The sequence below is a fragment of the Oreochromis aureus genome, linkage group 5, assembly GCF_013358895.1.
Source record: "Oreochromis aureus strain Israel breed Guangdong linkage group 5, ZZ_aureus, whole genome shotgun sequence".
Taxonomy (NCBI): Eukaryota; Metazoa; Chordata; class Actinopteri; order Cichliformes; family Cichlidae; genus Oreochromis; species Oreochromis aureus.
The window spans coordinates 5472646-5492141 of record NC_052946.1 but is presented as its reverse complement, the minus strand read 5'-3'; the positions used below and the strand labels follow the sequence as shown (position 1 = coordinate 5492141).

The following is a 19496-nucleotide window of genomic DNA, read 5'->3' as shown; positions in this document are numbered from 1 at the left end:
TTGATTTTCATTAAGAATATGAACTGACTGCACTTTGACTAGCACAACTCCACCTTTACATAATCCCAGCTATATACTGAGAACAAATATTCTTTAAAATAGATAATTCTGGTGATTAATAACCTAATAAAGTAGGCATTTGGCAGAGTTGTCCTTCAGTGTAAGTTTATCAGTTTTTTGTTCAGAGCTGTATAAAAGCTAACTAAAACTAAACTAAACTCCACAGATGTTATTTTTACCACATGATCCAAGACTGAAGCCTGACACTGTGCACAACTTGAAAGTAGACGGGGGAATGATAGACTGCTGAGCTCGAGTTCGATACCATCTAAAAAGTGCATGCAAAATGGCAAAGAGAGCTTTTCAGATTTTTGTCAGCAGCACTTCAACTTTATTTTTACATGGACCTCCTACCTAGCATGAATGCACAGCCACTAGTTTTTCAAATGCAGTGTGGTTCAATCAGCTTTTACAGCCTGTGTTTTGTCAATAGCTTTATGGCTGCTTTTTGTTTGTTTGTTTGTTTCATCATAGGTGACTTTATCTGGACCTTTTTCTATTAGAAGTACAGCCTGACACTTTTAGAGAAAAACAAAGGTTTCTTTTAAGACTGTCAAAATAGTCATTTTTTTCAACACTATTCATTTCTAACACCAACATGTAGACCTTTTATTCAGGGGGCTCACATACAAAAAATGCTTAGATTTATTTAAGTATATGATAGATCCCTTATTTTTCAGTTCGGTTTGTTTGGTGAAACACCTAACTTACCCTCTATGGCCTCAAACTGCTGGTTTTGGCAGAAAGAATACTTACTTTTCCCAGGTTGGAATACCCATGTTTAAAAGCTTTGAATTGAAAAACTGTCAAAAATAACCAAATGTATGAGACTTTCTTTGAAATGTAGCATCTTCTGTTTAGCATGCGGCCATACAAACACACAGCTCGAACCCTACACCCTTGCTGGTGATCTGATAAATGGAGAAAGGCTGGTGCTTTTGGATAAGGTTTAGAGTTAGGACTAGATCAGGTGACCCAAAATCATCCCTTACTTGTGTTGCTATATCAGCTGCCTGGATTCCCATGATGTACTGGTAAATGGACTTATATAGCACTTATCTACTGTCCTGGAGCACTCAAAACACTTTATACAACATCCCTCATTCACCCATTCATACAAGCACTTTTTTCTATGCGTTTCTGTCCTTGTAATCCTGCCCTTGTACGTCACAGCAGACAGCTGCTCCTCTCTGATTCTGGTTCTGTGGGAGGTCTTTTCCTGTTTAAAGTGGGTTCTTCCTTCCCACAGCCACCAAATGTTTTCTCATAGACGACTGGGGCTTGTAGGACCTTAGCTTACTAAAGGTCTTTGAGACAACTGTTGTAGTGAATTGGTGCTAAATAAATGAATTATATTGTAATGTAATGAACTCAAATCACTTAAACAATAGTAGGCAACCCCTGCAGCCTGGACCTGGATAAGTGGATAAGTTGTTGAAGATGGATGGGTAAACAGTTTAACTTAGTTCTAGTAAAAATGTGGTTAGAGGCCATACACATGAGCACAGCAAAGGCCAGCTGACTTCAAGCACAGGCTGCAGATGTATGCCAACAGACCGTATAAATCCTGTTGATATTTCTTGAAACACTGCTAATACATATTTACATAAATATTATATTCCTGTCTTCTTTCTCCTTTTTGCAACTTTTCCAACCGCAACCCTTTCTCTATCAACCATCCCTCCATCCGCCCTGTTCCTTAACTCTCTCTCCTCTCTACCCTCACCTAGCTCTTCACTCGTTCCTCTCTGTTATTTTCCTCACCATTCTCCTATTGATTTATCTCCATCACTCCTGCATTACTTTTCTCTCCTCCTTCTGCCTCTTTTCAGCTCATTCCTCCATCGTCCATCTCTCCATCCCCGCCCTTGTCCACGGGCTGTTTGTTCACCCATGTTACCTCTCCACACCCATCTCTTTCCAATTTTCCTACATTCCCCCCCTTTTTTTCCCCACACTGATGAGCTGAGATGCAGCTCTACTCATCAGATTGCCTGTCTCTCCTCCTTGCTTTCTTTAACACTTGTAGAAATGACCTGACACATCCAATCCCAGGTTATTACACAGATGTGCCAAATCTCTCTCTCTCACACACACACAGACACACACACTTAGTGCAAGAAAAAGCACATTCCCCGCGGCCGCTACACAGACACAAACTCACCCTATTACAGCAATCCAAATGAAAATGAATTATGCATTCTGTCCTGCCACTTGTAACAAGTATATGATGCATCCCCCATTTCCACACAATTGGGCACACAAAAACACGTGCAAAATGGGAACGGACATGCTCATGTAAACACGCAAACACAAAACGTAGCAAAAACAAAAGCACGAATGCGTTATTGATGGAAATATCAGACAAGCACAAGCTCGTTCTTCACCAACATGTTGCTTCGCACTGGGCTAATGAAACTCTTCACAGCCCTAATGCTGTTATTTCTACTTAAATGGACGCGCACATCACACAAGACCATCATTGTTTTCAGGCCTCGTGTTTACCGCAGTTTTGAATGATACGCCACCCACAACCAACCCCTCCTCCTGCCTTCCAAGTCCATACCAAGGTCGTCGGCCTCCCTCCCGGCTTTAGCATTCTCCTCATATCCCCCATAATCCTCACTGTTTAAGCCTGAGGTACAAATACATTCTATTCAACCTGCACCAAGGGGGCTGATAATACCCAGCAGAGTGTGTTTGTGTATACGTGTGCATGCTTAAGTGAGAAATGTGTGCCTATATACACCTCTGTGTGTGTATGCACACGGGTGTCTGTACAGGGCTTTGTGTTAAACACCCATAGGTGCTTAGTATTCTCTCCGCCACGCGTCCTTGCATCCCCGCTCTTATTTTTTCCGTCTCTGTTCTCCTCTCTCAGATGAGAATCCCAACGGCTGATGGAGAGTGGAAAGAAAGAGGGTTGGGGGGAAAGGGGGAAGATGGAGATGGAGGTATGAGCAACAAAATGCAGGTGGATAAAGTTTACACAGCGTGACTGATGTAACCTTGGCGCTATACCTTGCTTTCTTTATAACAGACAGTTAAAGCATTGCTAATGCTGAACAGGACATTATCCACTGAGTGTCGATACACAGTAAACGTGTTAAACAGAGAGATGGAGTGCAAGGTACACCCACCTGCACTCAGTTTATACACCTTTAATAAGACACAGCTGAATATAACCCCCTTTAATGCTCAGGTCTACCTAATATCACAGTAAATTGAGACAAGTTATATAATCCATACTTGTGTCACACATACACACGCCTTTAGCCTGCGGCGTGCTTAGTAATCACAAGTGATTAGCTATATCCCAACAGAGAGAAAATTGAAGCTTGTAGCAGCACGAACAGCAGTTTACTCCAAACAAAATCTAATTTGGCGTCTTCTCAGGCTGCTGCCGAAATGTGTCCACGCCAGATGGTGAGGCTTGCATGTCGTGGTGGGAGCAGACATGCCTTACAACGTCCTCAAAGCAAAAAGTACAGACAGGAGTTTTAGGAAAACTAGTAAAACAAAATGTTCAGACCAAATTCCTTCATGTAACTGTGTAGACAGCTGTACTTGAAACTATTGCAGCAATTGGTCAAGAAGATTGTGCAACAGATGTGATAACCAGAAGTGTTAGAGACTGAAATAATTAGTGGAGGGAAAAACGGCTACAGGTCTGGACTCACTGGAACTCGTTGGGAAACAGTATGCAATGCATAGTGCTTCCATACATGTGCAGTACCTTTATAAAGGAATGCTGCAAAAGTTCTGATCACAGGCCAAAAACAGAAAAGCCTTTTGTCGTTTGAAAGTCAAAGCAGTGATTCATCAACTTGATTTTCAGAACTTTTGAGAACTACACAAAGTTGTAGGGAGGCAAAGTTGACCTGACAACAAACGTTCTCCTGGCACAAACTGCCTGGCCATAGCTGGAGACTCGTGTGTTTGACAAACTTCAAGAATATTTGTATTTTCTTGTTTTTATGACAGGTGGTCTAATCAATTTGTTAAGCACATTTTCTTGGTGCTTTCTTTAAAAGTATTTTCTCTCTATTTTCTTTTGTATTTTTGGTAGTTTCCTCATGTTCCAAATTATTTTAAATTGACCTGACACCTGTGTATGACCAATTATTTTCAGCATTGGTGTCTTAATGTTCTTTACTGTTGTTGACTTGTGTTGTTTTGTGGTTTTAACTATATATCGTTTCTCAAAGAATGGGCCAGTGCTACTTAAATAAAGGTTAAGCGCCTATACAATTGAGGTGGGGGGGAAAGAACTGCATTTCCATAATCTAGAGGTGGTATTAGTAGCAGTAAAAGTATTAGAAAGAAAATTCTCACTGGGTTTTTCCACAGTAGGGACGCTGGTTGCCCCAAGCTATGTTGTGAATAGCTGCTAGCACTTGAGCCACACTGACACATTTTAAGTGTTTTTCCATTACAATGCAAGATATGGTTGATTAAGTAACAGAGGTGTGCTGTATCTGTTTGTGCTATTGCATTACACAGGTCTAATTTGATTATTCTAATATAGAATTCACCTGGGTGAATAAGCATACACTAAATTCATTACATTTCCTTTAAGGTTCTCACAATAATAACATCCCAAAGAGCGATGTGGCAAATAAATATCTAAAGCAATGGTTAGCAATGAATCTCTACAGTTGGGCTGAACTGACTCACCATTGTTACTGGTGGTACGGATCATTTGCTCATACCAGGTACTTTTTAGCTAACAAAGACATTTACAATCATAATCTGATAACATGTGATAAACATAACGTGCAGTGTGCTTAGTTTTAGATTATTATTTTTTAATTGAACAGCTTGTGGTCAGTTATACTCTCAGAAACAGATACTGCAAATGTTCTATCCCTGTAACTAAAATATAAACAAATTGATCAGCAAAGGCTAATTTTGGATCTCAGGATAACTGTATATCTTTTTCAAGGGTCAAAAATATATATATTTGCATTGTCTGGTCTAAATTTTAAGGAGCAATATCAGGAGACAATTTGTTTACTAGCTATATACATATTATGTAAAATATTATTTTTATTATTTGATTTTAAGGTTTTATCTTTATTTTCCTTGTTTCTGGTGAGTTGCTCTGGTTTCCTCCCACATGCATGGTGACTGTAGGTGTGGGGATAGATACACCTTTGGGCTGTCAGTAACAAAAAAGTACTTTACAGAAGTTAGTCCAAAGCATGCATAATACTAAACCAATACAGAATCAATGCTTGACATCATAACCATCTACCACTGTATTCAATAACTAGCTTAATGAAAAATTAACATCCTATTAGTTAATTATGAATCTTTTACAAAAATAAATCATAATTTGAATCACAACATGCTTTTGTGTTTATTTGCTGGTATGCCAGTGTAAACATAATGTAAATTATGTTGGCTTTGTATCAGCTCTAACTTAGCACAGCTCTGATACAGTAGATTAAAGCTGACGTCTGCAATTACCAAAAGAAGCAAAACTTGAGGCCACAAGTTTCCTTACCACTTTACGCTGGGCAGTTGAGGTCGTTGGATTCAACACTTATCACAAGCACTGCACAGGCACATTGGCATAGTTATACATTATATTACAGCATTAGCTGATAACGTAGCACTATGTTCTCTCATCCAAATATGGATGAGCTAATGCTAGAAAGCTTACTAACTAAGCTTGCTTACAAATCCAGATGTAACTTCTGGCTCCAAACAAAACCAACAGGGTACCAGTCAAATTGCCAAAACCAATGAGTGGCATCACTATGGCTATGTAAAATATATATGTATGTATTATATGTAAAAATTCTGTTTAATCTCATTGCTGACATAGTGAAAGGAAGCTGGTAGTTTCCACAGACAGAATGACAGGATTGGAATGATATTTAGCAGCATTCAAACACTTGAGCCCTGTGCAAAGATATCTCCCAGCACAGAAGATATTGTGACATCAAATTGGCTTAGAGAAGTAATCTTCCTCACTGAGCTGTCAGTCAGTCTTCATTATGAAGCTCAAACAGTGCACATATTCAATTTGACAGTTTTTGTGTGAAATTTTGAGTGTGCCAAGTTACATTTCATTAGACGCACAAATTACAGGCATGAGAAAAAAAGCCCTGTGCCCAGGTTTCTGCAATCATGGAGGATACTTGACCTTAAGAACTGTTTAAGTGGATAGAAATATGAATAAAACATGAGAAATGGCCATCACATATAAAGAATCAAAAATAATTATATGGTTGCATAGGTGTTTTGCAATTACATCGCTTGCTGAGAAGAAATGAAGTACCACTAATGCCAAGTGACAGCTGCAATTTCCAAGTGGGAAAACATTCCTATGGTATAATTTTTGCCTACTTAATTTTGAGGGGATTGGAAGAGAGGGCAAAAAGTAATAAAAGAAAATAAAGGCAGTTTCAATAATAGTTAGGAACATCTAGTTAAATTTTAAGTCTATGTGCAAATTTAGAATTTAGAAAAAGAGATTTTAGATCTAATTCATCTGTAACTGACAGACAAAAAAGACTCTGGAGATCAGCTCAAACTCGAAAGTCTGTTTCACAAATATCTGTGCATTATAACTGTGGTATGCATAAAATACAGTTATAGTTTGTTATAACAAGGTCAACACCAGAGCGGATTATTACACCATTACTTCACCACACTGCATGAACCGTAAACTGCTTCCTAGACCACTGGATGTAAATCATGTCTTGCAGAGACACTCAATACAAACATAATTCCAAGGCAGACTGCTCACACAGAAAGAATTCTTGTACAAGAACCACAAATATCGGTGGCATTTGTTCATAATAGTTTAAAGAACTCATTTTTTACATTTTGCTTTGTCAGAGCCTGACGTCAATTACAGTCTGCTCTTTCTGTCTTACAGGTTGGAAATGCAAGAGTTAAAAGCATTTGAAATGATTGTTTATCTTCAATAATTTTGCTTTGCACGACCAACAAGTTATTATTTGTTTTCTTTGTTAGCATTCATCTTTGAGCTGGTGTGAAGCTGTAAATCAAATCCTGGTATTGACTATATACACTATACTGACAAAAGTATTTACCCATCTACCTTCACACATATATGAACTTGAGTAACATCCCATTCTTAATCCATAGGGTTTAATTTGATCTCAGCCCACCCTTTGGAGCTATAACAGCTTCAACTCCTCTGAGGAGGCTTTCCAAAAGGTTTGGAAGTGTGTTTATTGGAATTTTCATTCTTCCAGAAGAGTATTTGTGAGGTCAGACACTGATATTGGATGAGAAGGCGTGGGTTGTATACTTCGCTCTATTTCATCCCAAGGCTGCTTTGTCAAGTTGATGTCAGGACTCTGTGCAGGCCAGTCAAGTTCTTCCACACCAAACTCGCTCAGCCATGTTTGCAGCAAATTGTCCAAAATGTCTTAGTATGCATTAAGAGTTCTTTTCATTTGAACTAACAGGCCAAGACCAACTTCTGAAAAACAACCCCACACCATAATCCCTACGTCCACCAAACTTTAAACTTGGCACAGTGCCGTCAGACAAGTACTGTTCTCCTGGCAACCACCAAACCCAGACAGAGGAGCCTGATCTGTCATTTCACAGACCCTGCTCTGAAATTTTACGTGGTCTACCACTTTGTGGCAGAGTTGCTGTCACTCCCAGTCACTTTAACTTTGTTATAATGCCATTAACAGTGGAATTTTTGTGGAATATTTAGTAGCGAGGAAATGCAACAGCTGGACATGTTGCATGGGTGGCATCCTATCACGGTACCACGCTGGAATTCACTGAGCTCCTGAGAGCGACCAGCTCTTTCACACATGTTTGTAGAAGTAGTCTGTATGACTAGCTGCTTGATTTTATAGATCTGTGGGCATGGATGTGATTGGAACACCAGAATTCAATGACTTTGATGAATGAGTGAATACTTTTGGCAATATAGTGTATACAGCCAATTCCATGTTGACTGTCTTCTTATTTATGGTGGCAAAACTAAACGAAACATTCTCATAGTGTGAGTACATATGCAGACTAAAGCCTCACACAGGCCTAGAGACGTGTCAGAATCCATGTTGCAAACAAATGTATATTCACCAAACAGTTGCAAGTGATTGCTGGCAGTCACTGGGGAATCTATAAACCCCTATTCATATGACATAAGCTATAAATGCACATTTTTTCAGATAGCCCTGACCGGGCTCTAGGCCTTGGTGACTGAGGCATAAGTAATTTTAATCTGCAGTGTCATGAAAATTAGAATATGATGTGAGTCTGAGTATATCAGTAAAATGCTAACAATAAACAAGCTACTTATGAGTCCATATCTATGCAGAAAATGTTCATACAGCATGTGTTTGAGTTCATCTTGTGCACGTAATCGAAGAAATTTGCTTCTGTTTTAATGTTTACAACATGAAACATGTTTGCATTGCTTTTGTTACACTGTTGTGGAAGCAAAATTAATTATTAATACCCAAGCTACAGATGTGGAAGCACATTTATACTAATATGCAGTGCTAACAACTGGCTATAAGAAGTCACTCCCCTGTGGATTAGGATAATAAAATCTCCAATCTCCCAACATGCTCATACAAAGGACAGCTCTCCACACAGCAAGTAAGCTTTGACTAAACTAAAGTTAATGGAAGCTATTTGCCATTGCCTGGTCCCACACATGAGCATTTACTAATCCTATTGTAAATGCAAAAATTACATTTACAGGGATCTGCAGCACATCTTAGATTTTATTTGGGGAACTGAGGGAGCTAATTTCTTAGAGTACAAAAAGGAGAATGTAATTTATGTCTACTTTATTAATATCTGTGCAAAATATGTCATTCGACCTCTTTTAATTGTATTGTCAAATGAAAGCAATTTTGACAGTCCATCCCTGCCACCTGGACCTGTTTTAGGTTGCCTGTGGCTCAGGAGTTAGAGCAGGTCATCCACTAATCAGAAAGTTGGTGGTTTAAACTTGGCTGTCTTTGAGTAGAAAAGCACTATATAAGAAAAACCACATTTACCATTTAGGTGGTGGGCCATCTGCATTGACTGTATGTAAAAGATGGATTTAGGCACTGGCACCTCAACTTTGGCTCTGTTGTTCTTTTGGAGGCAGAAGTAACTGCATTTAGATGAAAGGAGGCTGAAATATCAGCAGAGGTTAGATAAAGGGCATTTCAGAGCTGATTTAATTTCTTAGCGCTCCATGCGGTCACTGGCCATCTGCAGTGGTTGTTAGCTATAGCTTTCACTGTGTAAGATGCAAACAGGTGAGGGTATTTGATGTCTTATGCTGTCATTCTTCCCCACCACTTGACAATGCAACATTAAAACATTTTTAAAGGATTTTATGTGGTATAAAACTCGCCTGTCTATGAGTGCATACAAACTAGTGTTCAATATAGTAAACCGACAGTTCACTGATAACTTGTTGTGCAGTTATCAGTTATGTACTGCAAAAATATGGGGACCACGTGTCTAGCAGCACCTCTGAGGTAAGGTGGCCAAAATCAGGAGGAGCATTAAAGGCATTTGCTCATATCTGTTGCAGTAATGGCTTAGGATGAACCACATAACTGCAGTATTTACCACTATATCAGATCTGAATGTCAGTGTGGTGTGCGTGTCATCATGGTTACAGCCTCTATGGAGCATGTTATGAGCCACGTAAGTGGTTGGATGGAGCTGCGCTCGCAGCTGATTGATGCTGGCCGGACCGGCTCTAATGCTGTCTGGCTTGCAGCATACAGAATGTGACACTGGTTTGGTCTGGAGAATATTGATCTAGAATGGTTCTTGCCGAGCGTAGATATGGGGGCCTGTATTGATGTTCACTATGGCTCTCATTTCAGGCTTATCTCACCCTGCCTCTGTGTTTGTGTGAGGGCGTGTGCATATGTATGTGTGTGTGTGTGGGGCAGCAGCAGTGCCGGAGGCTACTCAAGTGTGAAATCGCGTGACGTTTTCTCCATTGCGCTTCATTTAGCCACACATCGCCCATCTCTCATTCCTGACAAGTTTCTTAACTGCTCCAAAATGTGAGAGCCTCAGGGCGGGGTGGCCATGTAGCCCCGTCAGTGTACAATGAAGTGTGTGTGTGTGTGTGTGTGAGAGAAAGTGGGTGTGTGTTTGTGGGGGCTGAAGCGAGAGTCTAATAAAGCTAGCAGCTGCCATGGAAACCAGGGCAGAGGCTAACTCATCCTCTGTGTCTAGGGACCCATCAGGGCCTCGGCCATGGTGCAAACACATGCATGCACACAGAGATACACATATAGACACAGACACACACACACAATCAGGTACCAAAAGCATGGTAAATGACTCTTACTGGGAGGCCTCTCATACACGCTCTCATATAAACAGCAGACGAAGAGCCGTGAAATAAGCTATGGCACCACAAGAAATGGGAAAGCAAGCTGCCTGTTCAAGAGCCCCTGTGACTCTACTTCGTCTGTCTCACACACACACACACACACACACACACACACACACACACACTGGTACAGAATGACATGAGAGTCAGGATGGCTTAAGATGCTCAATATCCAGCTGTAATCCTCTCCCCTTTCTTATCAAAAGTGTGTGTGTGTGTGTGTGTGTGTGTGTGTGTGTGTGTGTGTGTGTGTGTGAAATAGGTAGATAAGAATGACAGCAAACTCAGGTTTTGACGACATGACAGCAGCATTCTCCATGTGGCAGGTTTATTGCATTTTTAATCTCTGCTTACATAAACCCTCAAACCCTCAACATCTGACACATGCACGCACACACACACACATACACACACAAACACACACATATATATATATACATATATGCATAGTGTGCACACACAGACATTTAGGCACACACTTCATCATCTCTCCCTTCACTGTCGCTCACACAATGAAAAGGGCAGCGGAAGCCAATCAAAATGATCTCTAATAAGAATATTACCCACCACGCTATTTGTGTGTGTGTGTGTGTGTGTGTGTGTGGGTGGGTGGATGGCTTGCCAGGCTTCATCTGACATTTATAAAATGAATTGCAGTTCACATGCTGAGGAAATGGTGCACGTCTACGCGTTATGCGATGCAGGTTCTTCCCCGGGCTCGTGCTTGACAAATCTCATATCCTCGCCGTGGACTGAAATCCCAGCACAGAATTAGGCAATTGCAATTGAAAGTGTGATTGAAAGGTGGATGTTGGTGGAGGCGACTCCGAGCGCCACTCTGGGTGTCACTGAGGTGTCACGAGATGAGGAAAGATGACAGCAGTTAAGGCAGGCGACTGACTTGTTTCCTTAGCTGGGCTGCAGATTCTGTTCGGTCAGACGAGTTCAGACTTAAACGACCCCGGTGGGGAATATCAGCTCGACGTGTCAGGAGAGGACGCAGAGAAGATAACTGTAAGACAAATAGTGAGCAGAGAAGATGATTATAAAAAAGAAAAAAAAAGCTAGCCTTGCTTCTTGTGTCATGTTTCTGTAAACAGGCGATAAACTTATTAAAAGTGCTTTTCAAAGGTCTTCCATTATGATCTGTAGCCAAAAAACTAAAAGCTTCAGAAATGTATTACATGAAAAACTGAGGCATATTTGTGAAGCTCTTACTAACTGCTATAATCTCAGGGGGGTTTGATAAAGCCTACGTTATAAATGACTAACTGAAAATGGCATCCCATAGTCTTGAACCTAGCGCGAGAACAAAGTAAGCCACCCACCACGCCTTATTAAGAAAAGAAGAAAGAGAAGCTTCCAGGGCAGCATTTCACAGAGAGTGAGTCCAAGTTTAAAAACACTGGGCACATATTGTTCTTTGATCACAGAATGTGATGCAGTGTTGATCAGCCTCTGTGGAGACAAATATGAGATGATTTTCTACAGCAACGCTTTAGGATATTAAATAAGGCAGGTATTCATACCACACTTTTCTCCCATCCCAACAGCACCCATTAGAGAGCATCAGTGGACGATTCCTATAAAAGACAGAGGGTGAAAATAATTACATAATATAATGCCATAAAACCAGATTCATGCTCCAAAGAGGATGAACTCGATGTCTGTCTCTACTGTCACCCACAGCACTCTTCACACAGTGCAGGGTGTTAGCTTTGGTCTTTAAAGCTGCTAAATTATGGTCTGTATTCTGTTCAGTGGGAACAGAGCACAGTGCACTGCTCCAACAATGGTAGTAGTAATTAGCATTTTCATGTAAAATGGTTGAAGGCATACTGGGAATACTTTTATAATCATTAAATGTTAACACTTTCACACTCTAACACCTGTAACAATGAATGTTAGAGGAGAATGTGCCATTCAGAAGGTGAGCTTGTTGGACACGATTCTATTACGTTTAAAGGCAGTTGCTGTAGCTCTCAGACTGAAAAGAAAGACGGGTGTATTTTATTCTATTAAAACTTTTCTGATTAATCCTTTAAAAATTGAGAGTTACAGATTTGCACTGGTTACTTGTCCAAACAGTTTGTTTCTATATATTTCTGCTAATGTACATTTCTGTAGAAATAATTGCATTCAGTTTTATTTATACAGCAACAGCCTTCTTTACTTTAGGTAAAGACCTTATAAGTATAGTAAATTATTGTATGGTCTCTACCTTATTGTAAATAATTATTGTAAATATGGGGGAAAAAGGCTAAGGTAAGGCAAAAGCTGTATTACACACCTTAGATAGACATGGCTCAGAGCAGTTACCTGACTCTACTATGGACTGCATCTGAAAAATGAATGGCTTACAAAGACTCCATATTCTACTTTAAGTAAATAAGAGCAATTTTAAATGGGTTTAAATGGGTTCTGAAAACAAATAGCTAAATGGGATTAGAAATGGACTTGATACTAATCTTCAGTAAATATCTAATCACCTGTCTGCTGCTCTGCCTTGGTCAGTTTCAGTGGATGTGTTTCAAACTAGCAGAAATATTTAGGCAAAAGTAATCAAGTAAATAAGTCGGGTGAAAGGAATGGATGAGAGGTTCAAATGTTGAGCTTTTCCTTTCCAAGTGCAGATGGATAACTGCAAAGTGCATTTCAACTATTGCAAAGAAATCACTTTTGTAAGCATGATGGTTGAGAATCATTCATGCAGTATTTTTGTAACTACTGGAGGCTCTTATTGGCTGAGGGGTCGCAAGACAAAGGAAGCTTTGACCCAGTAATTCAGAGTGCACACAATTTAAAAACCAGTCCATATTCCATTTATATGTTGACATATGCATTTCCCTGTGATTTCTCAGTTAGTCTTTTATATGATTAGGTGTACGTATGATGGGGTCAGGAATGTTTTGGTGTTTTTTTATGTTTGGTCTTTGGGTTTCTGTTAATACTGGATACTGTAACTCACCAAGCGCATCTCATATTCATTCTAAACACAGCCACTGCTCCCACAAACAAATTAAATCCCTTCCTATATGCAATGGTGCTTTTTCCTCTTGGGTAAAGAGAGTGTGGCACTAGAACTACTGCCGTATTTGTTGGTTGGAGTCTGATTATTTACTCTTGCACCTGTTCGGTAATTTCGAGGCTTCAAAACAATCCTGCTTGCGCTGAGTTGCTTGGAGTGGCGCAGCTGTGGTTTTACTTTTGTATTTGTTATGAAATTGCACCTCTTACCACGAACACAAGTGCAAACAGGTTTTTTTTGTTGTTGTTTTTTCAGACGACTCATATAAAGCCTTTTGTGTGCTAGTCCTGAGTTGAGATATTTCAGCTTTAGCCCTTAATGTAAGACTACACCTACTGCTGTGGCTTAACATATTTGAGCTTATCACTGATTAATGAACTAAAAGCTGGAAAATGTACAGAAAATTTTTCAGTGCAATATTTTTTCTTCTACTTTTTTCTGTGATAAATGGCAAAAACAAAAAAAGCAATATATATATATATTGTTTATACACTGCACACTTTCTGACAGTTTAATAAGAAAATCGTAGCTCTAGCACGCACTCCAGCACAGATGCTGAGGGAGAAAGGGAAGTTATTTTTGTTTCCTTTAACATTTTTTCCAATAGACAGACTTCAAAACATGGGTCAGCCTGTATGAAGCATGTATCCAGTCCATTAAGCCTTTACAAAGGAATCTGGGATCTTTAACTAGTCTTTTCCCAACTCATTAATCCCTGGTGTGATCAACAAAGGAATAGATTCTTTGGCAATGGGTCTAGTAACGACTTGCTGATAAAACTGAATGTGATTAATCACCCCACTAACAAAATTAAAAAAATTTCCCAAAGCACCAAGTGAATTATCATTATCATCACTGATTATCATTATTAATCAAAGCCATTATTTTAAAGTGGTAGCTTCATTTGCAATTTGTTCAGAACAGTGTTTGTTATTGTAATCACAACATTTATGCTTTGGGTATTTCACTCAGTAGAAGCAACTTTACTTGTTGGCTATTAATTTAAAGTGGTAGAGCTTTTATAAACTGGTTCCATTTACCATCCACCCATTCTATTCCACTTATCCTTGTCAGGGTCGCAGGGGGCTGGAGCCTATCCCAGCCATCATAGGGCGAGAGGCAGGGTACACCCTGAACAGGCCGCCAGTCTGTCGCAGAGCTAACACATAGACAGACGACCAGTGGCGCCCACATTCGCACCTATGTAATGTCTATGGGCAATTTAGAATTACCACTTAACCTTACCCCACTAACTACAAGTCTTTGGACTGTGGGAGGGAGCCGGAGTACCCGGAGAGAACCCACGCAAATATGCGGAGAACATGCAAACTCTATTCAGAAAGCCAGGTGGTGGAATCAAACTCAGGACCTTTGTGCTATGAGGCAACAGTGCTAATCACCGCACCACCGTTTTGTATTCTTGGAAACACAAAACCAAATTTTTCCCTGACTTAACTTTAGCTTATTTCCCTTCCAAGGTCATGTTTTCGAGCATGTGTGATTCAGCACTGCTGCCATTTCTAGATCATCCTGTTCTGGCACCTACACTTGTGCGTCTGCATAGCATGCATCTTCTTGAAATGATGCATGTCGAAACAGTTACTCTTCTACTTGATTTTCATTTGCCAGATGTGGACAAAAAAAGACACAAATCTGTCAAGATGATTTAAGATTGTGTTTGTGTGTTTTCACTGTGCTGCGTGCTGGAACCAGTCCATTCTCAGTCGCCGTGTGCCAGTCGGTGGGGTTTTGTCAAAGCCTCTAGTCTGGTTCATTTATGCTTGTTGCCTGCATCCTAACCCACTACATTAAGGCATCAGTGAGATGGATCTGTCACTACCAACCCTTTACTGCTCAGGACCAAGTAGTTTTCAGTCACTTAACCTAACCAAACAAAAGTAAGTGCAAAACACAAAGATGTCAAGAAGGCAGAACACGACAAACCTGTATCTATCCGGTCTTTAAGTCTGACGTCATTAGCCGTTTCCGGGTCTAAACTCCGCTGCAGGTTCCAAAGTCAAACGAACACTGCGGCATCACTGAGAGTTACAAACTGTCTAAATTCTTTCATCTTTAATAAAATAATCAGTGTTGCTGCTTTACCAGGTGTAACAATTAAGTTTAACATCCAGATATCCATGAAAACAGAATTCATTAAATTTAACGTAGTTAGAAGTTAGCAGGAGGTTAGCTCGCTTGTTTCCACCTGAACATAATATAACATGTTGTGACTGAGAGAGTTCTGAAAAAATTAAAACATTCAGCTCTGCTATCACTTCCCACATAAATGAAGACAGAAAACTAAACAGTAATGACGTTTGTAGGGTTACTGAAGTTTGGCTAGCTGGTATATAATGATGTGCTACGTGGTGGCTAGCGACACAGCTATGTTAGCATAATATAAACACATAAACACAGTGAAGCTGGAGGATGAACGCTAACTTTTTTCCCCTCGATGAAAGTTAACGTGAGGGTTCCTGATGGTTAAACTTCAGTCAGGAGAACAACTGAAATAATCCTTCCACAATACGAGGTTAGTCATTAATATACTGCTGCATGGGCTGGGCTGTAGTTACATCGTAAGGTTTTAAAAACTGAGCTTTAAGATGAACAGTGGTAATAAAAACCGAGAGAGGCCGACAGTGATCACTGACTTTTTTAGGGGCTTGTTCCGATTAAATAGAACAAGATACAAAGCATTAAAACATGTTAAAAACACAACAGCCTTAATAAACGCAGAGTAGTTTGGACCCGGAAGCAGGGTTCTTACGTCACCACTTAAAGACCAGATTGCCATTACATCCCATCCAGCCTCCTAAGGCACATTTGTTTTGTCTCTAAAATAGGACCATTATCTCTGGATGGCCAGTATAGCTGCAGCTGGTCAATCCAGGTGAGAGGTGAAGGCAGCATATGATAAAACAGCATCATATCTTAATGTGGTATGAGAACAAAAAGCAATTCAGGTTCTTTCTACTGAACGTTTCAGTAGAGCTGTCCATTGACAGCACTGAGGATGAATTCACTCCAGTATTCAAATTTTCCCCCTACTCATTATTGCAGAGTAAAGATCAAGTAAAGATTTTTATCATCAAAGTTATTCTAAAATGCCCACCTTCAATAGGAACTCCATTTTTCTTTGTTGTTCCCAGCAGCTGCCTCCCTCTGAGACTATTAAATCACAAACACACAGGATTTGGTGTGGCTCCACTGGAAAAACACAGCAAGCTTACTTGATAAACAGTAAATTCAAGGTTAGGCATATAGGCTTTTGCTACAGCCCATGTAATACGACTTGCCCTACACTTCAACTACCTGTAGACTACATCTTCAGCACTGGGCCGACGTGCTCTTCTTTTAACTAAAGCATGGCTTCTGTCGGCTGACATTGGAGCTGTTGGGCACAAGGTGGTCACTAATGGGAGCTTAATCATTCTTACAGCATTTAATAGGCGCTTAACAAATGCTTTTAGTGTACATTTAACACCTACATTAATTAATTCCACTCATTTAGTGCTTGCCTGCTAGCTATGTAATGTCATTAAAGTAGAGCCATGCAGTAAATTGACTGTTCAAGCGATGTAACATGAGCTTCAAACATAAATAAGTGAACAGTTGTACCAACCACAGTTTGGTAGTGTGAAAACAGTATTAGTCCTCTTTCCCTGTGTTTCAACAACTGAACACCATTTTTAGCTTATTCTGACCTTTAGTAATGTCACGGTACAGTTACACAGAAACCCTCATTCATAATTAAACCTGCTGGTTTGTCCGTGTTTCTCTTTGTTCCTGCTGGCTCTGTTTATAATCTGCTTTCTTCTTCGTTTCTTAATCTGGTCTCTGCACACAAACACAGCGGATTTTAAATCAAACAGCCAAGGTATAGATTGTAAAGCTTAGAGTGAAGAGGTTCGACAAAATTATTGCATTAATGATTGCAGTTGTTACATCAGGTAGTTTCATAATCAGGTGAGGTCTGTTACAGGATAGCTCGATTTCTAGGGATTCGGTTTAGACAACTGAACAACAAGTTTGTTTTTTTACAGACTAACCATTTTAGCATTTTAAAGAGAGACATTAGACATGATATTTTGACGAAATGATATCATTTCCTGTACTTTCACAGATTATTTCAGTTCACTATGGTTTATTGTACAGTAGTGATGTATGATACCACTGATTTTGTTTCTGATCTGATCAAATTCAGGCTGGTATCGGCAATACTGATCTGATAGTGATACTTTGTGTCAGTATGCACTACAATTTGAACAAATGAGACTTTGTCTTTTTAAGGATGCGAACAATTCCCGTCATTTAAACAGAGACAAAAAAACCTAGACATACGTCACTTTCCAAAATTCAGCACCAGTGCTACATGTCGCCAACAGCTCCACATTTCATTTGTACCTGTATAGTGCCTGCCTGCAGCACCAAAGGACTCCGCGAGCTATGTTTGTCTCGCCCCAGCAGCACCTGTCCCTCTCCTCCTCTTCAGTTTGCCTCATCATAAACTCATCATCATACTCTGTGTTATAATTTACTTTTGTTTCTGTTTGACAAGGTTTGCGGTCTTGCCACATGTGTCACAAACCGCGTCTCGGCTGTTAGTGGAGCTGAAATAGCTCCACACATGACTCCACTTACAATCATCAACTGAGTGAGCGAGCACAAGTGACCTGTGACGCACTTATACAGCCGTATTTCGCAGATCACTATGACAGGCGGAAGAAGAAGTAGTCCTTACCAATCATTTAGACAATCCCTGTAATATAGGTACTGTGTTCCTGTTACTCACAAAGTACAAATTTACCACAAATTACTAAAATATCAATATTTTTATGTGAGAATCGATTCTAAAACATAAATATCTGGTATCAGAGTAACTCATATTTTGTATTATATTTATATTTAGTATTGATCCACACTCCACTAGTTTATGGCAGTGGCCTTCTTTCAGGGCATGCAAGGCAAGCAGTGCTTGTCTAGTGAAATCAAAAGCAGACATTAATTAAAGCATACCAAATTAAACAATCTTGTTTCACTACACATAGCATTCTGTCATTAAATTTCTCTCATGGCTGTTTGCATCCATGCATTACTGCCATCTTGTGACCACAGATGGTTATTGGTACTGGAAACAGAATTCTTTCTGCGTGATAAGAGTATGGAGTAGGCATTCTCATGGAGATGTCCATGGCTGGTTGATGATGGCTGGACTTTCTCAAGCTGAGAGCCAGCAGCTTAGAGTTCGTTGTTTGGGCTTGTGCATTGGGGATAAACCTCTGGTCTGATGATTAGCATGCAGGGCCAACTGCTGCTGGCTTTGCATCTACTGATCTGAGCTGTGTTTAGTGACAAAACAGAGCTGGAATTGGCAAGTAGATGAAAACTCTATTATCATGATAAAAGATGATGTTTCTCTTACTAACCACTAAGAAAGTTTTATGATGATGGCGAGGGGAACTAATGCTCTGTTTGGCTTAATAAAACACCACCAGGTAAATAGGTGCAGGTTCCCCCAGCATTTCATTACTTTATGTGGAATTTCAGATTGACTTCTCTGAGGAATCACTTGGTTTACCAAATTTACAAAGTTAAGCTGGTTTGCTAATACACCACCTTCGTTTTTCATTCATTTTTCCCCACTATAGATATCGACAGCTATGTCACACAGTGCTCAAGCCTTTTAATTCAGCTGTTTAAAAAAATATATAAATTACATATATATATTTTAAATCAAGATGTAGGTCTGTTTTTCAGAGCTCATTAACAGCATTAACAGTTTTTCAGAGATATGTCGTCCTCACAATACAGCGACAAAAAACACTAAAAGTGACTAAAATATCATTTTATAGAATGTGATGCATTACTGTGCACTGAACAGAATATAAATTGTTTAAAACAAGCTCAATGCAACAGTAATACTAGTAATGCTGTAGGAGTACAGTAACACAGTAATCCATATAACACCAATGTGGAACATTTTTCAGCAGGATAAGTATTTTCATTTCATTATCTTATACAGTGTTTGCCAATAAT

The 19496-nt window shown here is 39.7% G+C and overlaps 1 long non-coding RNA gene across 1 annotated transcript; it reads right to left on the bottom strand.

The window, feature by feature from the left end:
- Positions 1–10756: 10756 nt before the first annotated feature.
- Positions 10757–18074, bottom strand: LOC120440263. Its single transcript, XR_005613121.1, has 4 exons — positions 17865–18074; positions 16573–16628; positions 11959–12012; positions 10757–11441 (listed from the first exon to the last, which is right to left on the bottom strand). It is a non-coding gene; the product is annotated as an uncharacterized LOC120440263 (long non-coding RNA).
- Between the last annotated feature and the right edge of the window lie 1422 nt (positions 18075–19496).